This window comes from Myotis lucifugus, unplaced genomic scaffold (assembly GCF_000147115.1).
Source record: "Myotis lucifugus unplaced genomic scaffold, Myoluc2.0 scaffold_4, whole genome shotgun sequence".
Taxonomy (NCBI): Eukaryota; Metazoa; Chordata; class Mammalia; order Chiroptera; family Vespertilionidae; genus Myotis; species Myotis lucifugus.
In genome coordinates, this window is record NW_005871052.1 from 14,942,910 (window position 1) to 14,970,708 (window position 27,799).

Consider the following 27,799-nt stretch of genomic DNA (forward strand, 5'->3'; position numbering starts at 1 on the left):
TGAAAATGGCCCTCAGCCCCTCACCCAGGCTGGCCAGGTGCCCCAGTGGGACCCCAACCCTGATCCAGGACACCCTTCAGGGCAAACCAGCTGGCCCCCACCCGTGCACCAGGCCTCTATCCTATATAATAAATGGGTAATATGCAAATTGACCCTAACAGCAGAACGACTGGGAATGACTAGTCACTATGACACACACTGACCACCAGGGGACAGATGCTCAATGCAGGAGCTGCCCCCTGGTGGTCAGTGCGCTCCCACAGGGGGAGCTCTGCTCAGCCACAAGCCAGGCTGCCAGCTGCCAGCACAGCGGTGGTGGCGGGAGCCTCTCCCGCCTCCTCAGCAGCGCTAGGATGTCCTACTGCAGCTTAGGCCTGGTCCCCGCTGGCAAGTAGACATCCCTCAAGGGCTCCCAGGCCGCCAGAGGGATGTCTGACTGCCAGCTTAGGCCCGATCCCCTGGGGAGTGGGCCTAAGCCAGCAGATGGACATCCCCCAAGGGGTCCCAGTCTGCGAGAGGGCATAGGCCGGGCTGAGGGACCCCCCGAGTGCACAAATTTTTGTGCACCAGGCCTCTAGTAATGATATAAATGACATCAACATAAATAGAAAGAAAAGAAAAAAAATGCTTTACTGATAATCCTGCCACCCTAATGAATCATGTGCTCTCATTTTTTTTCTTTCCCTTTCTAGGGTTTTGCCATATGCATACATCATTTTTACATACTTGTAATGATAGCATAGATGCAATTTCATATTCTACTTGTGTCACTTAGCATCCTATATAATAAAAGCCTAATATGCAAATTGACCAAATGGTGGAACAACCAGTCGCTATGACACACCCTGACCACCAGGGGGTAGACACTCAATGCAGGAGCTGTCCCTAGCCTACGGCAGTGGTGGAGAGCGGGGCCGGCAAGTGGGAGATGGCAGGCCAGCCAAGGCAGGTGCTAGCGGTGGCCCCACAATCACCCCACTGGTTGCCCCACAGATTGGCCCTGATTGCCGGCCAGGCTTATGGACCCTACCCATGCATGAATTTTGTGCACCAGGCCTCTAGTTATATCATAATAATTTGCTGTATTGCTATAGTGTCTTCATAATTATCATTGTAATGGCCACATAATATTCCATTGAGGAAATGCACCTTCATTTACTTAAGTATTTCCAATTTTTCACTATTGTAGATAATACTGTAATAACAATACTTAACAATACTTACACACAGAGCTCTTTTCTTCTTTTGAAAGGTGTCCTAAACATCTATCACCTTAAATACATTTTTTAATTAATTAAGGTATTATATATGTGTCCATATCCCCCCAATGCCCCCCCACTCCCCACTCATGCCCTCACCCCCCTGTTGTCTGTGTCCACTGGTTAGGCTGATATGCATGCATACAAGTCCTTTGGTTGATCTCTCCCCCTTACCCCCACCCTCCCCTACCTTCACCTGAGATTTGATGGTCTGATTGATGCTTCTCTGTCTCTGAATCTGTTTTTGTTTATTGGTTTATGTTGTTCATTATATTTCACAAATGGAGTGAGATCATGTGATATTTATCTTTCTCTGACTGACTTATTTTGCTAGCTTAAATACATTTCTTTTGATTCAGTTATCCATTCACCCACCCGTCATTCAGTCTGCAGATTGTAAGGCATCAGGGCACATGCTCCAGAACAATCAATGTGGGCCATGTGCTCAGTCTAGTGGTAAGACAAGTATTTCAGCAAATAACTGTGACATTGTATTATAAGTGCTATCAGAGTCCAGTGTAGGGAGTGAAAAATTCTATCTTTTTCCTAGGGAGACTTCTCATAGTCCTCTTACTGGGACTTTGTCTCCTACCTGATAGCTCCAGCTAACCTCATTTCTCTAGTCTCTTCTTTCTCTCTTGGCTGGCCTTTTAAGTGTCCCTAAAGTCCCCTTTCTCTGCGCACTCTGCCCCAAATTGACCCTATAATGCACACGCCGCACAACTTATAAGCTTTCTTTCTTAATTCAAACATCTGATTGCCACCTACTCTTAATAAGCCTTCCTAGAGGTAATAAACTAGGCCCTTAGGCCCAATTGGTCCTGTAGGTTTGTTTGTTTGGCACGGGGCTCTCAAAGGTTGGAACTGGAGTACTTGTGGCATATCTCTTTGCTTCCCCCCAGGTTCATCACAACTTACCTCCTCATTTTAGGTCAGCTCCACTCAAGAATTTCCCCTGCCTGGTGTGAACTGGTAAGGAAAACTAGGTTCCCCTCAACTAAATCTGCAACTTTTATTATCTTCTCTCACTTCCTTACCCCTGTACCATAGGAATTTAAATTCTCCTATCTCCCAACCTTTACACAGGTTGCAGTTTCATTAATATATGTCCATTTGCTTCATTCATTCAGTTAGTCAACTGGTCAGTTATGGAATCCTTACTCAGCACCTGTATCGTGTCAGGTCCCCTGTGGAGTGCTGGGCATACAGAAAAGAATGACCAGTGATCTTTTCACTAGCAGTACTCATGGTCCAGCATAAACATGCCCTTCATGGATTTGGGTTGTAAACTCCTTTAAAGGAAGAATTAAAGGCAATGCTCTTTGATGAGGGCTTTGCCAAAGTAAAAGCTATTCAAGGGCCATTCCACTCCATTATATCATGCCCTACTGGTGTTTAGTTTTGCAGAACCAGCACCTGACAAAATCCATATTTCTTCAGGGAAAAAAACCAAAACTGGTCATCTGGAAGAAATTGGGTGATTAGCCCAAGATTTCTCATTAGTGTGGATCTTGCCCCTTCTTCTCATCTGGCCCCTGCCTTTGTCTAAACAAGCTTATGTTGTGCTCATATACTCCCAGCCTATTGCATAGGCATAGAGGGCTCTGACCCTCCTGTATTCTTGGGACCAAAGCAGAGATGTCTTTTTATCCATACAGAAGAAAAAAAGAGGAAGAAAGATGGTCCTAATCTTACATAGATTGTCCATGGCATTTGACTATGGTTTTGGAATACTCTCTTGACCTGCTCTTATTGTCCAAGTATCTGCCCTAGCTCTGACTCTGAGTTACTCTACCTCTGGGACGTTTCCTGTGCAGTTTCTATTGAGGGCCTTTCTCTGCCCATCTTTTAAAAATTTTAGTAACAGTTTTATTGGGATATAATTCACATACAATACAACTCATTCATTTAAAATATACAGTTCAGTGGCTGTTAGTGTATACACCAAGTTGAGCAACCTTCACTATTATGTAATTCCAGAATATTTCCATTATCCCCAAAAGAAACTTCATACTCCTTAGCCATCACCTCCTAATTTCTCAATCCTCACCAGCTCTAGGCAACCACTAATATGTAACTCTGGATTTGTCTATCCTGTACATTTCATATACTTGGAATTATATAATATGTGGCTTTTGGTGTCTGTAGTGTTTCACTTAGCATAATTGTTAAAGTATATCCATATGTGTCAGTAAACTTCATTCCCTTTTATGGTTGAATAATATTCCATTGTATGCATATACCACAATTTGTTTAACATTCATCCATTTATGGACTTTTAAGTTGTTTTAAACTTTTGGCCATTGTGAATAATGCTTGTATGAACATGCATATACAAGTCTTTATGTGGACATGTGTTTTCCTTTGTAGGAGCAGAATTGCTGAGTCAAACAATAACTCTATGTTTAACCTTTTGAAGAACTACAAGACTATCTCCCAAGGGTCTCTGTCCACCTATTTTTTAAAAAGTTTATTAAAGTGCAGTTGGCATACTATAGTATATTAGTTCAGTTGTACAACATAGTGATTAGACAAACTGTCCACCTTTTAATGTTGCCATTCCTCTCCTCCTCTTAACTATTGCTGATAATATTCATTTCCAGTTCAGATTTCTCTTCTGAGCTGCCTACAAACATCTCCATCTGGACATCCCACAGGCTCTTCAACCTAATGTTTCAAAACAGAACTCATCTCATCCCTGCCCCACACTATATTCCCTCTTTCTCCTGTGTTGCCTGTCCCAGTGCATGTTCTCATAATCTACATAGCTGCCCAAACACCAGACAAATCCTAGACTCCTTTCCTCTCTCATTCTCCACATCCAATTCATCACCAAGTTCTAAAGGTTCTGTCTGCTCAATAACTCTCCAATTCATCTCCTCCTCTTCATCCCTTTTTGCCAATGCACCAATTAAAGTCCCAACTTGCCCAAAATAGTAGTCTTTTATCTAACCTCTGCTCATCTTTTTCTCTATTCCTCCAAATCATCCTTAATATAACTGCTAATATGATAAGCCACTTTCCTGCTCAGAATCCTTTAGTAACATGCCCCAGATTATAGGATCAAATTTACCTTCTTTGCCTGATATGGTAACAGGTATTGCACCAGCAATACTGAATTAAGTATGCTCTCTCAATACTCAATTAAGTATGCTTTGCACAAATGCTGTTTCCTCTGCGTTGAAGACTCTCACCACTGCTTTTCCACTGAGCAAATTTCTACTCATCCTTCAGAGCCCAAATTAAATGGTACCTCCTCTGTGAAGCCCTCCCTGAATTCTTCAGGTAGACTTTGGTCTCACTTCCTGCCTATTTCCACTGATATATATACCTTTGCTAGAAATGTCACTGTAAATAATGTTTCCTTAATTATTATCTTCCTTTCTAGACTGAAAGGTACTTTAAGACAGGGACTATGTAATATCATCTCTGAATGCCCAACCTTTAGCTGAGTGTCCAGTGTCTGGCACAAATGTGCACACACACACACTAAGGTAAGGAAAAAAGAAAGCATGCTTTATTGACTTTATTGTCTCTTTGACCATCTGATCTGGGCCAAGAATGTCAAACACTTTGTATATTTCCTTATTTAACCCTCACAGCATTCTTACCTGGTATCTCTATCTGAAAATGAGAAAATTGAGGCTATCTGAGATTTGGTATCCTGCACAAATTCACATTCAAAGCAGAGCAGTCTTTCCTCAAAAGTGTCCCAACCTGAATCCTTACCACTTCCATCTTGCCTTCAGACCAAAAGCCCTCAAATAGTGTCCTATCTACATACCATAGTCATCTATATCCCCTCTTCTTGAGAAAAAACATCCAGGAAGGGCCTTTTAAGTCTCATAGAAATTCTACCCCTTTCTCTACCTTGGTTTCATCTTCTCATTCCAAGACTTCAAGTGGCTTCTCACAGCCACCTCCATTCATCTCTTTTGGGAGCTTGACAATCTTCCTGGCTGTCTTGACCCATCTGTGGCCAAATGCCTTTTCACTTGAATTGATCTATGACAAGATGAGAATTTTCAAAAGGCACTTTTCTCAGAAGCTAAGGGGAGCACAACAAATTTTTTTTAAATTATGAAACCCTAGAAATAAATGAGTTTACAGAAGACTGATTTCTTTTACTTATGGAACTCAGATCTTTCCATTGATGGTCTTGGCTGGCACAGTTTACAGGGCACTCAATCCCCATTCCTATTCTTGGCCTCAATCCTGTCTCAGTTGTATGTTCAACAGCCACTACTGAAACTCATTGCCTGGAAAGTTTGGTTTGGTGCCACCAATAGGGCTGGTGGGATTCTCTGTCCTTTCTGGAACCACCTGATTTTTTAATTTACTAGTAGCTTTGATAGGAGGATGAGGTGAGGTACATTTCCTGATTACCTCCTGGTCCTGGGAAACTCTGTACTTGTCCTGAGAGAACTACCTTGGTTCCTGGTCCCATGAGTGAGATAAGAACTTCCTCACCTAGCTCTAGAAAGGCCTTTCTTGCACTTCAGGAGGCCTCTTAGGTTTTTCTGTAATTCCTCTTACAGGCCTCTATGGTTTTGGCCTCTGAAAAGCCCACCTTCACTCCAGCCTGTTTCTCTTGGTCTCCTCTAGTTGTCCTGAAGCATATCTGGGGTAGACACTTCTTAGAGCAGGGGGTCAGCTCACAATAACACCCCTTGACAGCTGCTATTGATTGTCTATCCATTAGCTATTTCCCCACTTTATTTTTCTAACAGATGGAAATATGCTGTGTCCTTGATGATGAATTAAGCAATCCCAGAACTGCATATCCCTGTACATCATATTAACAAGACAATGACTTTCCCTAATAGCTTAAGTCACTTTTGTTATGTGTTTCCTACTAACTGCAGTTGAAAGCTTCTCTGGGAACACCTCAATTCACAGACCCAATGGTCAAGTCTGCCCTATGCTATATGACCCTCTCCTTCCTCCATCACTTATTGTTCCAGGGTTTAAATTTTTTTACAGTTTATCCAATCAACTTCACTCTCTGGGGAATTTAAAACTGGTAATGGGAGACAAAGTATGGGAGGCAGTCATTGGCGATGACTCTCACAGGTGGCAGTGTTCTAATGAGGAAGGATCAAGAAGTAGACTATTTAACAATGAGTGAAGTAGACTTAATCTACTGTTATGGTTCCTGCCTTTCCTGAAGGCAACCTTCCTTCTGTTGCTTTCAACCAAAAGAGCCTTAGATCAGTGGTTCTCAACCTGTGGGTCGCGACCCCTAAGACCATCGGAAAACACATATATAATTACATATTGTTTTTGTGATTAATCGCTATGCTTTAATTATGTTCAATTTGTAACAATGAAAATACATCCTGCATATCAGATATTTACATTATGATTCATAACAGTAGCAAAATTACAGTTATGAAGTAGCAATGAAAATAATTTTATGGTTGGGGGTCACCACAACATGAGGAACTGTATTAAAGGGTCGCGGCATTAGGAAGGTTGAGAACCACTGCCTTAGATAATGACATCTAAGCAATTCCATATTAGACCTACTTCTATCCTTCTGTGACACACAGCTGTTTATTCAAGGCTTGACATTGTTTTCATTTCCATGTCAATGCAGATCCATTGGTAATAGCTGTGTACTCAGTTAAGAAGGACTTTGATGTAGAGTCACACTGAATTTGGGGTGCAGTGACCAATTATCAATATCCACCATAGGCACAGGAGTGGCTAAGTGACGCTAAGTATTTACAGACTCTATCTAGGCTAATACTTGGGATGTTCTCTCTAGTAGCCTACATGGCATCTTTCTATAGCCTGTTAATCTTCCTAGCTCAGAACACAACTTTGTGACCTTGGAGAAATCATTTTCCTTCTCTGAGCTCCAGTTCCATAAGTGTAAAATGAAGAAGTTGGATCAAATGATCACAAGGTCATTTCTAGTTCTTTGAAGGACACACCCCTTCAAAGGACAATAGCAGACTCTGTCTCTTCCTAGTTCATCACTCACTCTCCTCCCCCTCTTACAGCACTCGTTGAATTCAAGTGTCTTCTCTGAGGAATGCCTCCAGTTCTCAGTCTATTGGCAGAGGAGAGAGGATGGACAAGTCTTGAGCACAATGAATCCTCAGGCCTTTTCCAGTTCAGGTTACAAACTCCACCTACTTCCTCAGGGTTTCTCTGATGAGTCATTCAGGTGCTCCTCTCCTAGCCTTGGAAATGACCTTCCAGAATTTTATCTCTTCAGTTTTGCAATATAGAATTACTTCATATGTTGGTTATGATAATAGACAATATTCATCAACAGTAAAAAGGGTTGCTCCCTCATGCCCTCTTACCTCTGCCCCCTCTCCACCATGCCACCCCAATCAGGCCTTCACTCTACCCCTTAGCTGCCACTGTACCGCCCCTTCTTCTCTCCCTTTAGACACAGTCCTGAATGCCTGAGGATTTCCATTCTGAGACCCCAACTGCATGAACCTCTCCCCTTTCCCCAAACCAGGCTCTGGCCTTCAGTGGCAAAGCAGCCTTAACCTTTTTTCCACCCTGCCACCTCCCTCTGGTCTATTGCCCCCCTCATAGGGCCTCTCCCTCTGCAGCTGCTACAGTCTGAATAAGCAAAACAGAAAAATCACCACATGTATTAAAGTGAAATTCTTGTTGGACAACTGTGGATTTCCCTGGGCAGGACTTCAGTTTGAGTTTCTCAGGATTCCTATGGAGCCTGAGTTCATGCCCAGACCCACCCTGCCCCCACCCCAGATGTCTGGACTTGTAGGTAACCAGAGCCCTGGCCAATCCTAGAGGAGAGGAGCAGTCCCCCAGAACTTCCTTGTCCACCAGTAAGGGGCCAAAGGAACAGAGAGGGCAGGGGAAAGTCAGCCAAACAGGGGAAGGAGCAGCCAGCTCACCCTGTAGGGAAATTTAACACAGAACTAGGGGCCCAGAGGGCAGGGAGCCAAGCTTCCCCTCACTGAAGCAGAAACCAATCTTGCAAATAAACACATAAACAGATTACCAGTGACTCTGGGAGGGCTGCTAAAGGGCTGGAGAGCTGAGCTGTCTGTCCCCAAACTCCACCCCTGGCACTTCCCTGAAAGCTTAGGCCCCAGCTTTGCCTAAGTGGGATTGGGTCTCCAAAGCCTAGGCCCCACCCAGCCTCTAAGTTGCTGAGGGAAGCCCTGAGCTTGGCCAGGCCTGGGCCTCTCTTCACCATTGCCTCTTTCTCCCTGGCTTCTTCACCCAGAATCCCCCTCCAATTCCTTTTGCTTCTCAAGCCTGGGCTCTTGTCCATGTCCTTCTGGCACTTCTGTCATCTCTTGCCAGTTTTTCACTGCTCATAGTCACTTTCCCAACACCCTTTAAGCACATTTACCACCATGTGCCTCCCCTTCTGAGCCTCATTTTCAAATAGCCACCATGAACCTTGAAAATGGTCATAGATAATAACCCTCACTTCACCCCCCTCCACACACACACTTATTCTTTCAGAAGCCCAGGCAGAATCTTCAATTTAAGTTGTTTGGCCTTCAGTCTACCCCAAGATGCTGAGAGCCCTGCCCACCCGCCACAAGCATCCCCAAGGAATGTCTACATGTCATGGGGCAGAATCGAAGTACCCAGGCTCTAGGCCTCAGAGAGATTTTGCTGACCTATACCTTTCTGTCAACACCCTTTTCTGCCATTCCCATCACAACAATTGGGGAATGGCACCAAGCATGCAGGTGCTTGAAGGGCCCAAGGGGATTTTGTGACAGGTCAGAATGTATGCCTCCCTATTTGGTCAAAGGGAGGGACACTTGCCCTTGGTCTAGGCTGGAAGTTCCATGGCTCTATTTATGCTAATTACTGTATTCTCAAGGCCTAGCACAGTGTCTGACACATAGGAAGCACTCAACAAACATGTAGAAAAGTGCATGCATAAATATCTAAATAAATAAAGGTTATAGCATCAAACTTCTAGGGCAAGCATGTGGAACTGGCGGCTGGCGGGCCACATGCCTCATTTAACATGCTTGTTAGGGCCTGGGATGGTACCTCCTCATATGACTAAAATCCCAAGGCCTCTGTATTAGTTTTCTATGGCTGCCATAACACATTAGTACAAACTTAGCAGCTTAAAATACTATCTATTTATTAGCTCACAGTTTTGTTTGTTAGAAGGTCAGATGGGCTCCATTGGGTTCTCTGCTCAGGGTCTCATAGGCCAAGATCAAGGTTTCTGCTGGACTCTTATCTGGAGGCTTGGAGTCAGAACCCACTTCCACATTTATTTAGGTTGTTGGCAGAATCTACTTCCTGTGGATGTAGGTCAAAGGGCCTATTTCCTTGTGAGCTGCCAGCTGGGGGCCTGCTTACTGCTTTGAGAGAGGTCTCCTGCATTTCAATAGTGTGTCGACTTTGACTTTCCCTTCTGCCTTCCTCTTTTGCCACCAGCAGGAGAAAGTTCTCTGCTTTCAGGGACGCATGTGATTAGATTAGGCCCATTCACACCTCTCTCTCTCTCTCTCTCTCTCTCTCTCTCTCAACTTCCAGAACTATGGGAAAATCAATTTCTGTTGTTTAAGCCACTTGATCTGTAGTATTTGTTATGGCAGCCTGAGTACACTAAGACAGTGACCATGATATGCAACAGCATAAAGCAAGATGGGAAAAAAGCTCCCAGCCCACTTGTGTAATCCTACTCTATGTCTTTGACCTTTCTGGCATTCACTGAGAGCCAGCACGGGTGTCCTGTAAGCCCCAGTCCTGAGGCCTAGAAGAAAGGGGGAAAGGGCCAGTGTTTTAGGCTTAGGCTATCTTGGTGCAGCTGCCTGTGAACTGGATAGGAGGCCCTGGATGTGAGGCCACCTTCCCAAGCAGGTCCAGTAACGCTGCAAGAGGAATTAGTTGCAGCTGAAAATCTGCAGCAGGAAGCAAGGCAAGTGCAGAGTTCCCTCCATGTGCAATTGATTTGTGACTGTGAACAGCAGATTTGGGATGTGACAGCCGACTGTAGGGTCAAGCAGCCAGCAGAGCTGTGTTGGTTTGGAGGCATTTCAAGCCTCTAAACTGAAAAGCCACAGTTTTGGGGAAATACCATGAGCATCTGTTTCAATTCTGAGACCGGCTCCTCCCCACTGATGTTGCTGGTTTCTTTTGTCAGAATGTGTAGGCCCCAACTGTGGCCCCTGGAAGCAAAACTCCCAGTTGTTCAAAGGGGCTGTGCTTTAGTTATCTATTGCTGTGTAAAACCACACAAATTTACAACCTCATGGTTTGCACACATCAGAAGTCTGGGCATAGTTTAGCTGAATTCTCTGCTCAGGGTCTCACATGGTTGAAACCAAGGTTTTGCAGGGCTGCGACCTGACCTGAAACTTTGGTTTCTCTACCGAGCTAACTGGTTGTTGGCAGAATTCAGTTTCTTGCAATTTTAGAATTTAAGTCACCATTTTCTTGATGGCTATTGGCCAGGGATTACTCTCAGCTCCTAGAGAGGCCACCCTCAGGTCCTGGCCACATGGCCCTTTCCATGGGTCTGCGGTGATCCCACCCCCTCTCATTTTTAACTTTTCATTTTGAGATAATTATAGAATAACAGGAAATTGTAAAAATAGTACAGAGAGGTCCAATGTATCCTTTATCAAGTGTTCCCCAATGGCTACACCTTATATAATCCTAGTACAATATCCAATCTAGCCAATTGACCTTGGTGCATATAGTTCCATGCCATTTTATCACATGCATAGATTTGTGTAACCACCACTGCAGTCAAGATTTAGAACTGTTTCATCACTTCAAAAGTTCCCCCTTTATAGTCACACCCACCTCTTTTTCTCCCACTATCTTTAACCTCTGGCAACTACTAATCTGCTCCCCAACTCTATTATTTTGTCATTTTAAGAATGTTTTATAACATGCAATATGTGACCTTTTGAGAATGGCTTTTTTCACTCAGAATAATGCCCTTGAGAGCCATCCAAGCTTTTGCATGTATCAATAGTTCATTCCTTTCTTACAGCTTAGTAGTATTCCATGGTATGAATGTACCAGTGTTTATTTAATCATTCACCTTGTGAGAGATATTTTGGTTGTTTTCAGTTCTGAATATTACAAATAAAGCTGTTATGAAAAATTGTGTGCATATTTTTGTGTCAACATAGGTTTTCATTTTTCTGGTATAAATGTATTAGAATGTAATTGCTAAGTTATATGGTTAAGCATATATATAGTTTTTAAAGACACTGTCATACTCTTTTCCAGAGTGGCTGTAGTATCTTATATCCCCACCAGCAATGTATGAGTGATCTAGTTTCTCACATCCTCACCAGAATTTGGTGTTGTTCCTTGTGTGTGTGTCCTGTTTTAGCATTTTGGATTGGTAGCTTTAATTAGCAATTCCCTAATGCAGCCGTGGGCAAACTACGGCCTGCTGGCCGGATCCGGCCCGTTTGAAATGAATAAAACTAAAAAAAAAAAAGACCGTACCCTTTTATGTAATGATGTTTACTTTGAATTTATATTAGTTCACACAAACACTCCATCCATGCTTTTGTTCCGGCCCTCCGGTCCAGTTTAAGAACCCATTGTGGCCCTCGAGTCAAAAAGTTTGCCCACCCCTGCTAATGGCTAATGGTGTTAAACATCTTTTCAAGTGCTTACTTACCATGTGTATATTCTCTTCAGTGAAATGTTTCTTCATATTTTTGATTTCTTTCCAATTGGGTTGTTTGTTTTTTTTACTGTTTATTTGTGAGAGTTCTTTATACATTCTATTTTTTTAAATATATTTTATTGATTTTTTACAAAGAGGAAGGGAGAGAGATAGAGAGTTAGAAACATCGATGAGAGAGAAACATCGATCAGCTGCCTCCTGCACATCTCCCACTGGGGATGTGCCCGAAACCCAGGTACATGCCCTTGACCGGAATCGAACCTGGGACCTTTCAGTCCGCAGGCTGACGCTCTATCCACTGAGCCAAACCGGTTTCGGCTCTTTATACATTCTAGATACCTTCCTTTATCAAATATATGGTTGCAAATATTTTCTCCCAGTCTGTAGCTTGTCTTTCCTTCTTCTTAACTAGGTATTTCACCAAGCAAAGGTTTTTAATTTGGATGAAGTTAAAGTTATTATTATTTTTTATGGATTATGGTTTCCATGTCAAATCTAAGAACTCTTCACCAATTCCTAGGTCCCAAAGATTTTCTCCTATGTTTTACTCTAAAATGTTTATAGTTTTACATTTTATATGTTCCACTTTGAGTTAATTTTTATGGGACCTTTCAGTCCGCAGGCCGACGCTCTATCCACTGAGCCAAACCGGTTTCGGCTGCAATAGCATCATTTGTTGAAAACAGTTCTTGTCTCCTTTAAGGACTCACCTGATTAAGTCAGGCCCACCCAGGATAATCTCCCTTTTGATCATCTCAAAGGCAACTGACTATGGAACTTAATTATACCACTTAAGCATCAATTTTTCCATATAGTAGCATAATCATGGGAGTGACAGCCCATCATATTTAATGCCATTCACACTCAAGGGGAGGGCATTATATAAGGGTGTGGATTATTGGGTGGGTGGGTCATCCTAGAATTCTATCAGGATGCTGGGAACATCCATCCACACCCATTCTCCCCACCTCACCCCCAAGGTTTGAGAAAAACTAATTAGCCCTAGGATCTTATCCAAGTAAAGATTGGCTGTTTTGGAAATTTCTACCAGGTGTACTGGTTAATACTGTGAATTTCTTTTCAATAGATGGAGTTACACATATGTTGAGATATATGCTATTTGATATGTATGCTATTTTGTTGTATTGACAGCAAGCTTCAAAACTTCATATGTCACATTTTCTGAAGGTGTTAACAGATATTTTTATGCTTAAAAATGTCGAATTTCATGCCAAAAAAAGAGAGCATTTGTGGGAAGTTTTAATTCATTACTTTATTTTGAAGAAAAGTGCTGCTGAAAGTTATTGTATACTTGGGAAGCTTATGGTGAACATGCTCCATCTCAAGATACTTGTGAACACTGGTTTAAACGCTTTAAAAGTGATGATTTCGATGTGAAAGACAAAGAACATTCAGGTCAACTGAAAAAGTTTGAAGACCAACAATTACAAGCATTTTTGGATAAAGATGCGTGTCAAACTCAAAAACAACTTGCAGAAAGATTAAACGTTGCTCAGCAAACAATTTCTGATCATTTACAAGCAATGGGAAAGATTTTAAAGGAAGGAAAATGGGTGCCACATCAACTAAAAGAAAGACAAATGGAAAACCGAAAAGTCATCAGTAAAATGTTGCTTCAATGGCACGAAAGAAAGTTGAATTGTGACTGGCGATGAAAAGTGGATTTATTTTGCGAATCCCAAACACACAAAATCATGGGTTGATCCAGGTCAACCATCAACATCCACTGCAAGGCCAAATCGCTTTCGAAAGAAGACAATGCTCTGCGTTTGGTGGGATCAGGAAGGTGTGGTGTATTATGAGCTTCTAAAGCCAGGGGAAACTGTTAATACTGATTGCTACCGACAACAAATAATCAATATGCACCACGCTTTGATCGTAAAATGACCAGAATGGGCCAGAAGACACAGCAAAGTAATTTTGCTTCATGATAATGCACCATCACACACTTCAAAACCATTTAAAGACACGTTAAAAGATCTTGCCTGGGAAGTATTAACCCGCCACCACATTCACCAGACCTTGCTCCTTCAGATTACCACTTGTTCCGATCAATGGCACATGCACTTTCTGAGCAGCACTTCAAAATGTACAAAGAAGTGGAAAATTGGGTCTCTGAATGGTTTGCCTCAAAACAAGAAAAGTTCTATTGGGACGATATCCACAAATTACCTGAAAGATGGGGGAAATGTGTAGCTAGCGATGGACATTACTTTAAATAAAGCACTTTTGATGTTTCTCTTGAAATTATCGTGTTTTCTTTGATTACAAAATCCGCCATTATTAACCGGTACACCTGGTATAGGGAGCTGAGAGTAGGTATGGGTACTTGTTTGCATGCCAAGCCCCAGGCAAAATATGATTTGGCTGTTCCTTCCCAGAGTTTGGGGCGGGTGGTCTCACTCTGGACTAAACAGCTCAGATGGTGAGGTGAAGCATGAGGTAGGTGGGGGAAGGGCATTATTACATGAATCTTTTCTTTGAAAATAGAGCTTGGATTAACCAAGTCAGAGCAGAAGCTTGCCCTAGGCCCAATAAGAAATATCCATTCCATTGCAATCTATTTTCTAACCTTCATCAAAGTCAGTGTTCTGTCACTAACATTCAGCTAATACAAATCGTTTGGGGTCCAAAGGTGAAACTTCTTTTAACAGTGACTTCTTTTGGCTATGGGACTCTTTTTGTCCCTCTGCACCTCTCTGAGAGTAAGTGGCTGAGAAGGTTGAGAAAAATTCAGAGAAAAAGTGAATTTAGATATATAAGGGGAAGGGCACTAAAAGAGACCCACCTGAAATGAATGAAATCCCAAACCTGTTTGCTAAGCAGTCCTTCATGAAGCCAAAGAAAAACCTGAAGCAAGAAGAGTGAGGAGAAGCACTGAATAATCATATGGTCACAAACATTCTCTTACTCTCACTCTCATCCTGTTCTGGACTTTCCTCATTAGCAGGCCCATCCTTCCCAGTGTGAATGGCACACCTGGAACTGAACGTGTGGCAGCCCTGATTCCAGTGTGCGCTCTGGAAATGCCATTCTAAGGTAAGCAAACTCCCCTACACTCTCAACCTCTTCTTTGAGTGCATCCTGTACCTCCTGCGCTAACTCTTAAAATCAGGCTTTTCGTGGGCACAATACTTCCTCTACAACCCAGCTCCTCATCCCACGTCCTGCCAGCACATTGCCTCAAAGTAGGGTCTGCATCACCTGAATCCCTGCAGCTGTTTCCAGACCATTGCTCATTATCAGGTAAAACCCCTTCCTCTTTCAATACTCTTTCCATCTGATATTATCACCCCCTATTCTCTTCCACCCACTATCACTGTCATCCATTCTAACACATTGTTAGAGAATTTCAGTCCCCCCTGGTTTATATATTCCTACTCCATTCCAACTCCTGTCATCACATTGACTGATTTAAACATCCATGTGGATGATTCTATGTATTTCTGTAGCTCAATGGTTCTCAACCTGCAAATCACTTGGAAAATTTAAAAAATACTGATGCCTGGGACTAACTCAAACCAATAGAATCTGAATTTCTGGGGATGTGGCTTTAGCATAGAAATATTTTTAAATCTTACAGGTGATTCTAGTGTGTCAGTATTGCAATGACACTTTTTTATATTTCTATTGCAAGCTAGGATTGAGGACTACTGCTCTGGCCTCAAAGTTCCTTGACATCCTCAACTCTATTGACTTTCATTTCCACTATACTTAAGAATACCAACTTCGTGGTCATATTCTGACCTTGCCATAACCTAAAATCTTGCTTCCTCTGAATTCTCTCATTCCAAGAGTCCCACTACTATCTTGCACTTCCCTATTCTGGTACCTTTTTCATCTAATTACAATTTCAGACCTTGACCCCATCATTTTTTCCGAATTTATTAGCAGTCCCTAATCATTGCTTCTTTCCCTACACATACTGGCTCCTATGGTGGATCATTCTCACAAGTATAACTTCACCCAAGCTCTGTTACCTGTCTATTGCACTTACCTTACAAACCACAGACCCTTAATCAACTGGAAAATCTGCCTCCTCTGTTCTTTTGCCAGAATTTCTGGAGAAAAATTGAATGCCAGTCAGATGGGTACCACTACAAATGTATGATTTCTAATTTAATTGTTTTATGAACACTGTTGATCCTTTCATTTTTGCTCAACACTCTCCCCCATTTCCCTTAACCACTATCCTAAACCTTTGCCCCTTTTTTAAATATAGGCCATGGGTGTGAACTCCTCTTTCACAACTATAAGCTTATTTGCATCTCCTAGTGTCCTTTCTTCTTTTCTTTTGCTCTGAGAGGAGTGTTCCTTTTCCTGACAATTATTCTCTATCCTATCATCATGACCCTTCTTTATTGAATCTTCACTCTCTGCTGGCTTCTTACTCTGAGACAACTCACCTTCTAAAACTCTTGATCTCGTATTTTCCATCAGTTTTGATTTTCATTTGTTTGATATCAGCCATGCTTCTAGAAAGAGCAGTCTAATTTAGTGTCTTCATTCCTCACCTCTTTGTTATTCCTCAGACCATGGCTACTAGGCTCCCACTGCTCCACTAACTGCATGGGCAATGGTCAGGGCAGAATCCATAAGGATATTTCCAGATATTTCTTTTTCTCCCCAGATATTTCTTTTTATTAGAACTCTTCTCCATACCATCCGTGCAAACCACTTCTGTCTTTTGAAAACCTACTTTGGCTCTCATGATTTTCCCATACCATGGCTCACTTCCTACCTGTCAGACTGACTGCTTCATGCATAGTCTTTTATATGTATTTTAAAAGTTGGCAGATTTGAAGGTTCTATCCTTAGCAGGTATTGTTTCTCCCTAGATAGCCTCATACTAAGGAGGCTATCTAGCCTCCTCCCCCTCCTCTACCCCCTGTCATCTCCCTCCTCCCCCTCCTCCCCTCTTACTCTTCCTTCTCCTCTTCCCCCTCCTCTTCCTCCTCCTCCTCCTCCTCCAATTTTACAAGTTCCAAAACAAGCTCATTATCTTCTTAAATTCTCTTGCATCAAACTATGAAACTCAAGCCAGGTGTTTTTCATTTTTATTGATGACACCATTATTCATTCAGTCTCTCTCAACAGAAACCTGGGTGTAGCTAGCGTGTCCTCTCTCCCTCAACAGCCACATCTGATTAATCATCAAGTCCTAACAATTCTACTTCCTAAGTAGTTCTCCAGTGTGTCTGCTTCTCTCCATTGCTACTGCCTTCATTCAGGTTTTTATCTCTCAACACCAGTGATATAATCTCCTAATTTGTCTCCCTGTCTGCACTCTTGCTCCTCAGTGATTGCTTCACCTAGCAGCCAGAGTAATGGAAAGCCTTCAGTAAAGTACCTGGGACATAGTAGGTATTCAGTAAGGTGATGTTGAATGAATGGATGTCCAAATGCTCTCTGGGCTGATATACAAAGCCTGTTCCTATTTTCCAGCCTAATTTTCTTTCTTGTAATTTAGGTTCTAACTAGGGAGTACAAGAACAGATCTCATAACAAGTCTTCTGATTCCAAGTTTGAGTGTTCTTTCAACTGTTTCCCTTTCTACCTAGTTTTATGAAAGTCTTGGAAACCTTCTGACTGGAGGCATTTGGATGCAGTCCCAACTGGAGGCAAGAGGACAGACGATATGACCTCCCCTTGTCAGTCCCCATGAGGGAATGCTATAATGTTAGATCCATAAGGAAAGCAAGCAGGTAGATTTTGTAAAGGTCTAAAGTCGTGGTCGGCAAACTGTGGCTCGGTTCTTTGGCCCCTTGAGTGTGGCTCTTCCTAAGCCTTAAGAGTACCCTAATTAAGTTAATAACAATGTACCTACCTATATAGTTTAAGTTAAAAAAATTTGGCTCTCAAAAATTTTCAATCGTTGTACTGTTGATATTTGGCTCTGTTGACTAATGAGTTTGCCGACCACTGGCTAAAGCATGGAAGAATTCAAATCATAATTACTGAATTCATTAATTCAGTAATTTACTCAACAGACATTTACTTTGTACCAGGCTCCATGCCAGGCCTTAAGGGTATGATGGTGGGTTCTGCTGCCTTCAGGTGTATTGATGGACAGTGACAGGAGCTTTTGACAAAATGAGAACTAGAAAAGGATAAGCCTGTGGAGCATGACTTTGGTGGTGGCGGGGAGACAGAAACTCCCTTGTCCAGGGACAATGGGCAAAAAGCTGCTCCAGGACATGTTCTGGCCCACTGCAGTACCAGGGCAATGAGATGTCATGAGATGCTGGGCAGAGAGGGAGTACTGAGTCTAGAGCAAAACCTTATTTCTTTAGCCCCTCACTCCTTGCTCTAACTGCCCCTTAGGCAGCGGTTCTCAACCTGTGGGTCGCGACCATCGGAAAACACATATAGCATATCAGATATTTACATTACGATTCATAACAGTAGCAAAATTACAGTTATGAAGTAGCAACGAAAATAATTTTATGGTTGGGGTTCACCACAACATGACGAACTGTATTAAAGGGTCGCGGCATTAAGAAGGTTGAGAACCACTGCGAGCAACAATTATCCCCATCTCCCTGGATACCTTAGATGTAGCCAAGTCAACCTTCCTAGCAGTGCTCAGGATGGGTGGCAACATAAACTTTCTGGGAAGATGTTATTGTGTGGAATGGGACATATTCACTGGGGATTTTCCTCAGTCTGAATTTCCCTTCAATAAGCCTCTATCTAGCTCTTCTTCACTGATGACTCATTCAGGTGTCCTCCCAAAGAGGGCCTTTTAACCAGAGTCCTAAAACTTCTCAGATACTATTTGCAAAAGCACCTTATATACTAGACAATTGCTTTCAACATTGTTGGTGGAGAAGGGCTGGCTTCTCACACAGTTGCTGACCTGTGAGGACTAGGGAAGAGGGCAGGGATCAAGGCTGCAAAGCTTAGCTGATGGAAGATGAATGTCTGCACTGTGACCCTGTGCCTTCTCCCCAGGGGTCTGAACCAGACCCCTAGGCTGGCCTGCTTTGTGCCCCTCCCTTCACCACCCCCCTTTCTGGGCAGGGCTATACCAGACCAAGAAGACACTGCCCCAGGGGCTCATAACCTGAGTGAGACAGTCCAATTATCTTCAATTTATGAAGCTCAATTGGAGTGAGTTCAAAAAAGAGCAACCTGAACAATTAAAGGACCCGAGGGCTCAGCTTCTGGGGCAAGATAAAAGGCAGGAGGTCTGAGGCCGAAGTAGTGGTTTCAGGAGGAGTGATGGCTAAGGGGGAGGGGCCACAAGAATGTTTGCCAGCAAGTGGGTGTTGAAGGGGGCAAACACGTGGGAGGGAGGGTACAGACTGAGGCTTAGAGCTCAGACCCAACCTTTGGGAGTCAAGCCATGTTGAGCAGGTAATACATTCCAGCTTTCTTAGCCCAGGCCCTGGCTTGAGGAAATCCCTGGAATTCCCAGGGCACCTCTGACAGAAAGAAGCCTAAACTTGGGGCTTATTGAAAGCTTAGGACCCCGTAAAAATGTCATGTGATGGGGAAAAAAGGTGATTTGCTGGGCTTGTTGAGCTCCAAAGTATCCTGGGATATCTGTTCCCAGCTCTGGGTAGGATGCTCCTAACTCAACTCAATTCTTAATTCAGATTTTGTATTCAGTACATAAGAGGTATAGGTTGGCAGGGGCCCTACTGGACCAGGCTCTACTTCTGCAAGGCTGTATGACCCTGGGCAAGTCCTTTCCTTTCCTCTGAGTCTGTTTCTGAGAACCTTTTAAAGCAGCGGGAACCCTCCTCCCCTTTTAGTGAAATCTTACACAGAACCCTACTTATATAGAACAGATAAAAGCAGTGCTTTGTCAATAAAAATGTGTTTATTGAGTTCAGATTTATGTCATTTACCTTATATCAAGTGAGTCAATCAGAATGATGAGACAATTTTGATCAAATCAATGGTTTAAGATGTCTGAAATCTGCCAACACATCTAATGTTTGCAGAACTCCTGAAGCTCCTCTATACAGCTCAAGGGTGCCCACAGACTTCTGGGTGAAAACCATCACCTAAGTCATCTCCCCAGATTCCTTCCAATTCAGACTTTTTCAGAATCTAGACATGTGTCCCTAGAAAGCAGGCACTCTGTGTCCTTTACCTTGCTCCCCTAGCACCTTGGGACCTTTATACCTGGCCCATGACTTTGTAGAGTTTTTTTTAAAAAAAAGGTTTAAAAAGTCTGCTGGAATGAATTGGGGACCTTTGGTCAGGTAACGGAGGTAGGTCTTGATTGGGAGGGTGCCCATCCCAGACACAAGAACTCTGCCCCCTTTGGAGCTCCCTTTCAGATAACTGGGAGAAGCACTTTTGGAGAAGGAGGATTTAAGTCCTGGTCTTCAGGTGTATCACTCTTGTCAAACCCCTTTCCATTTCAGCATCCATTCTCAGAAGGCTTCACTTCTGGGTGCCCAAGAGGCAGTCCAAACCAGGATTTTTTTTTTTTTTTTTTTTTAGAGATTGAGTAAAGCCAAGCTGACCAGAGTAGAGGCGGTAGCCTGGGCAAAAAGGACTAGAGTAAAACTGTTTTAAGTACACTTGGACATGGAATGATGACTGTGGAAATGATTTTGCAAAGCAGCTTACTAAGCAAGGGTTTGGGTGCCACAGGAGGCAGGTTGTTTCCCATGCAGCCATCCTTGACTGGCAGGCGATTTCAGTTTGTCTCTTGAGAAACTGTGGAGTTAGTTTTGTTTGTTTGTTCATTGTAGTTTTCCTTTTGTATCTACTGCAGAATTTCTTAAAATGAGATATTTGTTATTAGCTTCATGGTGTAAAATTTAAAAGGATATACCATGAAAAAAAGTATGTCTTCTTCTTTCCCAAGTCACACAATTCCTTTTCCCACAGACAACCATGGTCACCAATTTCTTGATGTAATCTTCCACAGATATTTTATGCCTATACTATATTCATATGGCCTTCCAGAGATATTCTATACAAATATAGGCAAATATGTATATTTCTATTTCTCTTCCCACAAAAATGGAAGGATTCTGTACACACTGCTCATGTTCTTTTTAATGGCTGCATAGTATTCCATTATATGTATGCATCAAAATTTATTTAACTAGTCTTTTATTGATGGTGTTTGGGTTCCTTCTAATCATTTCTATTATTCACAATGTTGCAAAAATGTATCTTGAACATACATAATTTGGCATATGTGTGGGTATATCTTACTACCCTTGAACCAAATTTTAAACCCAACTGAGAGGCTGCAGGAGGGAATGCTCTGGAATGTTATAGTGTAATTTTGCCTCCCTTTACCACTTTGCTTCTTTCCTTGATCTTCAAGCTGATGCATCTAAGTGCCATTCTGGGACATTAGAAGAAGTCAAAGCCTGGTAGGGGTCTAACCCAAATTGGCTAACAATGTCCCCATTGGCTAACAATTTCTACTTGGTCAAATTTTTCCCCCTTGAACCACTTAAGCAGCAGCGGGATGATAGACTGATTTTAGAAACCAGATAGAAAATGGAAACCCATGAAATGACCTGCATGTAATATGATAAAAGGCCACTGACACCTCTCTTCAGTGTTAGGGACTACCAAATGGGAAGTCGTGGGGCTGATGCTGACCAGGAGAGAACACACCACCTACAGAGGGCAGATTCAGTTCCAGCTGGCAATGGTGGCCCAGTACTGTCAGATCTTCCAAATTGTTAAGAAGCTAGAAATATGGATTATATGCGCACTCTCCTCAATTTATATAATAATAATGATAACAATAGCAAATACTCATACAGCACTTACTATGTGTCAGGCACCATTCTAAGTGCTTTAAATATCATAACTTACTAGTAGTATTCGTTGTAACTCTATGAGGTAGAGTACTATTGTTTATCAGTTTTACAGATGAGCAAAGTGAGGCACAGAGAATTAAGTAACCTTCTCAGAATCACACAGAATAAGTAACAGAGTCAGGATGCAAACCAAGGCAATGCTGTTAGTGACTATACTTTCATTGAACTTTTATTAAACTGAATGTCATTGCACCAACTGACACTGACTGCCAAGCCAAACAAAATGCCTCTGAAAGCCTCTAGTTGGAGACCTTGGTTTTGCGAGGCATCTGACTGGAGGCTGGCTATTGCTCTGCTGGTTCTACAAACTTCAACTGAGTCCCCCTGCCATTTAGACCCAGGCCAGGGGTCAGTCTAGGAGGCAGGTGAAAGCCCTTTATGCTGCTTCAGTTATACTGCCTGGGTTTATATTTACTCTTGAGAACAGAGTGAGGGTACAGGGCTGGTTGGCCTAGCTTTGACTTCTCAACAGGTCATGAAACTGTGGGTGAAAAGACTTTGGCACTGATCTTGGAGTTGGAATTCTTGGATTCTAGTCCTGGCTTTTTGTGCTGAGGTGTTTTTGTTTTTTTTAAGTTTTTCTTTTTTTTTAAAGTTTTTCTTTTCTCATTAACCTTGGTTTCTTTATCTGAAAACACAAAATAATAATCCATACTACACAGGGTTATTTTGAGAAGCAGTGAGACACTGTATCCATGTGTAGTACACATGGAAAAGGAATAGTCTTAGCAGTAGAGTTTGTTCGGGGGACAGGAAACTGTAATTTCCAGAAAAAGCTACCCCAAGATGGAGTCAGAGAAGATGAGCTGTCTCCTCTTTGCCCATCCTTCTTATGGTTATGTTTTTTATTACAAGCTCTTTTGTCCACCAGGCCACTTCTATGACTATAACTGAGCCATATTTAACTGGGCACAGATTCCTGGAGTCCAGGGGTGCAGGGCAGCCTTAAATTGACCATTAGTGCTTTGCTTGCCAATAAATATGCCTTTGCCAATTTTCCTGTTCACTTGTATGCTTTTCCATATTAATTTACCTGTTTGTGTGCTGGATTCAACAAGGCTAAATTCAAATTCAGGTGTCTCCAACCTTTGCTCACGAAGAGCTACCCATAGTCTTAGCATCTGTGAATATTAGGCTCCTTAAGAAAAAATAAATAAACCTTCTGAAACTGAAACTCAGCCTTATGGAGAAACCTGGTCATGCATGTCATCAACCACTTTGTGAAATAATGTTCTGTCCTTGTTGATAAAAAGCCTCATGCACCAGCAGGAGGGTTATAGGAGAGTGGGCAACATGGATGGGAGGGGGACAGGGAGATTGCAGGAGAGCAGAACAGATCCAGGGGATGGGGAGACAAAAGGAGGGGTCAAAAGAATAAACATGGATGAGCTCCTGTGCTCTAAGGGAGGCAGGCTCTGTGTTCTCTGCATCTCTGCAGTCTGTGATCATGAGTTAGGGCTGTCCAAATAGATGCATGTGGAGCCCTGTACTGTGTTCAGTTCCTGTTCTAGCTCTTCTACTCAAGCAACCTACCAGGGGTAGGCCTTTTATTTCAGATTTGAGTAGAAGTGAGGCCAAAATGGTGAGGTCAGAGTATGCAGGGTCTTGAATGCCAGCTTTAGATTTTCCAAGCAATTGAGCTATTGCTGGGGTATGATGCCAGGCCAGTGCTCCAGGAAGCTGCCCACACTGTGAGACGAAGTCTGGGGCTGGAGGCTGGAGGCAAGGGAGGCCAGGATCTGGGCAGTGACGATGGAGGGATCAGCTTAGGATATGGACTACACATAGAGAGAGAGTTAGGATTATCAGGTCATATAGTAGGGGAGTGGAAGGGACTAAAGAGGGAGTCCCAGATGACTGGCTTCTTGCTCTAGAGTCCAAGAAGAAAGGCAGTGGTATTAACATAAATGGTAAGTTGGCTCTTAATGGCTCAGGCCCCTTTTCATCAAAAGGCTGCCCCTGCAGCCCTCACCTCCCTTTAGTTCAGGCCTGGCTGGATCCGGCGTGTCCTTGGAGTCCAGGGAGGCCTGAGGCCTGGATGAGTTGAAAAGAGAGAGCCATATGGCCCCAGCAGCTCCTGTGTCCTGTTCGGGCCCCCATCTCTGGCCCCACTTTGGTCTGGAGGGTCAGAAAGCCAAGGATCACCAAAGAGAGAGGGAAGCAGGCAATGGGGATGGGGTGGAGGTGGGGTGGAGCGGAGGCTGGAACGGGCTTGAAACGCCTGGCAGCACGGAAATGGGAGAAAGAGGCCAACAAGAAAGAGCCTGCTTGGCAGGCACGCAAGGGGACCCTGCGCCAGGTCCCGTTAGGCGGCTGCTCCTCAGCCTGCCTGGTGTCTCCATCCTGGGTAAGAGGAGCCACAGCGCCACCCAGCGGCCGGTGGCGGGGAACGGCAGTCAGGGCTCTTGTGTGGCCCCAGAAGACTGGGGGAGCTGAATAGAATGCATCCTTCAGATCCTCCGTGGAAGGCCTGGAGGCAAGTGAATGTCAAGGTGGAGCACATAGTAGTTGATGGACCCTTAAAGCAGGCCATCCATTCATTTTACCCACCAATCCATCCAGCACATGGCGTTAGATGAATCTTACTATAGGTCAACTGATAATATTCCTCTTAAGCTCAACAATCTTCCATGGCTCCTAGTGGGTCTCTGTATAAAGCACAAATTCCCTAGTTTGACTTTAAAGGCCGTCCATGTTTTGACTTCAAGCCATCTGTCAAGCTTCATCTCTTGCCACCCACTCCACATCCTGCCACCACTCACTTCTGCCCAAATAAACCTCTACTCCCCTGCATCCCCATCCATTCATTCAGTGAACCTTTACTAAAGCACTGGGGAGACAGGGAACACACAGATCTTTGTCTGCTCAGAGCTTATTCAAATAAAGAGGCAACGAACAAGAAAACCAATGTATAAACAAGCTCATTTCAAATAGTTACCAGCACTAGATCCTATAAAAATCTGGGCAATATGATAGAGTGTCCAGGGCAAGAAGGGCACTACCATACATACCTAGAATAGTCAGGAATGGCCTTTCTGAGAAAATAACATGTGAGCTGAGCTCTGATAATGAGAAGGAGTGAGCCTTGGAAAGAACAGGAGGGGGGTACATTTCAGGCTTAGCAAGGGCACATACAAAAGTCTTGAAACAGGAACAATTCTTCTACATCAGAAGAAAACCAATAAGGCAGGGTGGCTGGAGGATAGTGAAAAGGATGTCCTGCGTGAGATTGGAGAGCAACAAGTCATGTAGGGCAGTATGGGCCATGGTAAGGACTTCAGATTTTATTCCAATCAAGATGGGAAATTACTGGAGGATTTTAGCAGAGGAGAGGCAGGATTTGATTTGCATTTTTAGAGATAACTCTGGGTGGAATGTTGGGTTGGTGGGGTGTGTGTGTGTGGGGGGGGGAGGTGGATTGGAAGCAGGGAGACCAGTTAGGAGGCCATTGCAGTGCTCCAGGAGAGAGTTGGTCTAGATCAGTGGTCGGCAAACTGCGGCTCGCGAGCCACATGTGGCTCTTTGGCCCCTTGAGTGTGGCTCTTCCTAAGCCTTAAGAGTACCCTAATTAAGTTAATAACAATGTACCTACCTATATAGTTTAAGTTTAAAACATTTGGCTCTCAAAAGAAATTTCAATCGTTGTACTGTTGATATTTGGCTCTGTTGACTAATGAGTTTGCCGACCACTGGTCTAAATGATGACAATGGAGTTAGGAGAAACTGTCAGATTCTAGAGATATTTTGAACAAATTTTGTTCATGTGTTTTCTTCCCAACCAACCCAGGAATGTGTTTCCTTTCTAACCAACCCAGGATCTTACTGAGGGCAGATTCCCTGTCTGAGTGATCTTTGGATTTTAATACACCTATGCAGTTAGTCTACACAGTTAGTCTACGCCAGTGGTTCTCAACCTTCCTAATGCCGCAACCCTTTAATACAGTTCCTCATGTTGTGGTGACCCCCAATTTCATTGTTACAAATTGAACATAATTAAAGCATAGTGATTAATCACAAAACAATATGTAATTATATATGTGTTTTCCGATGGTCTTAGGCGACCCCTGTGAAAGGGTCGTTCGACCCCCAAAGGGGTCGCGACCCACAGGTTGAGAACCACTGGTCTATGCAGTTAGTCTAATAGGTGGTCGGTGTTTGGTGCATCTCCACAGAGAATATGACAAGAGGAAATGGCAATAAGACAGAAACTTTAGCCTGGGACAGAAGTCCTGGGTCTTCTTTCTAGGTACACTGATGCACTTCTCCCTTTTTTCTTCTTTGTCCTTAGTGTCATTTAAAAGAATCTAAAAATGTTTAGGGAGAGAAGGCAAAGCAGGAATTATGAGTTCTCCTTCTGTGCTAGGAACTGTGCTTAACACTTTCACATATATTATTTCATTTAAGTTAATTTATTTAATCTTTATAACAACATATAATCCCATCCCTTCATTTTAAAGATAAGCTGATAAAAATCCACAAATGAAAAAGGACTTTATGAAAGGCCAAAGTTGTCATAGCACAAGATATTTTGTATCCTCCATAAGTCCCTCCCTTCATACCACACCCTAATACTATTTATCTATACCCATTATTTCAGCCTTTTGTTAATTGTTAGCATTGTACAATGCAATAAATTTCAGAATGAAACTGTAGGTTTTGAAATAGATCTAGGTTTTCATGAAGTTAATGAAAGTGATGATGTAGAAGAGGGTATAAGGGGGATAAATGGTGATAGGAAAAAAATCTTGTATTCTCAAAAAAAGTGATGTTGAAGACCATCTCTAATGTCATGTAAAGTCCTTGATAAGTGGGGATTTGGAAGAGATAGATCAGTTACCACTGGAAGAACAGTAAATTGACCTGGGTAAAGACAGGATCAAGGCTTCAAAGAGAATGATTCAACTCTTAAAAGATAACAAGAGGCCCTTGGGATAATTGAAGAAGCTCTCTAATTTTGGAAAAACAAAGCAAGACTATTCATGATTGAGTTACAACCAACACTGCAGAAATACAAAGAATCATTAAAGAATGCTATGAACAACAAATTCAACAATCTAGAAGAATGGACAAACTTCTAGAAGCGAGTAACCTCCCAAAGAACCAGGAAGAAATAAGAAAATCTAAACAGATGGATTATTAGCAATGAAATTGAACCAGTAATTAAAAAAAACTGATTATGTGATTATGATTGTATGTCAAAAGTCAATGTTGTGTTCTCATGCACTTTGGTCAGGAAAATTATGTTATTTCCCCAATGCTTGATTCTGTTTCTGTTCATTCTAAGAATTAGTGCATATTTGCAATTATTCATTTTAAATTTAAACAAATATTTTCCACATTTTCAATTTTATTTCTGAAGGCAAAGTCCCAATCAAACCCTTTCGTCTTTCTTTCCCCTATTCTGTTGTGAAATGTCAATCTCTGCTTCGAGTGGATTCATGGCAAGTGGCCTTTTTCTAGCACCACTTATCCTCAAAAAACAAGAACTTCATGTAGCTCCAGCCTTCTCTTCATCCATGATTGGCAAGCCTGGTTGCACATTAGAATCACTATGGAGTTGTTAAACAATACTGAAGCTGGGACTCCAACCTAGACTAATTAAATCCAAATCTCTGCTGGTAGGGCTAGAGTGAAAACTCTCCAGGTGACACTGTTGCACTTGCAGGATTATGAGCCACTGCCATCATCCTTCCTTGCAATGCTGAGGCTGGGAGACACTGAGACTGTCTGCAGTTAGATAGAACTGAAGGGAGAACATTAAGGCCTGGGCCTGGGTCGAAGGGGTTGCTCAGAGGGGTGACAGCAAGGGTCAAAGGGCATGTGCTCACCAACCCAACCCAACACTAGGTAGGGCTACTTCCTTGGCACAGCCATTGTGCCTTTTACTGCCTTAGCACTATGGTTATGCAGCCACCTCCAATTCCTTACATCTCTTCTCTATCCCCAAGACCAAGAAAGCTTGGCTCTCCTCATGGACATTTGGTGAGATAAAAACTTCAATGTTCTAGTAAGCATATCATGGTTGCCAAATATATAACATCATGTTATCTTGCGGATCCAATATGTTTGTCTTT

General features: G+C 42.8%; 1 pseudogene; it reads right to left on the reverse strand.

Annotated features, from left to right (window-relative positions):
• LOC102436004 overlaps positions 1-16,387 on the reverse strand; it is a 68,347-nt pseudogene extending 51,960 nt beyond the window's left edge.
• Between the last annotated feature and the right edge of the window lie 11,412 nt (positions 16,388-27,799).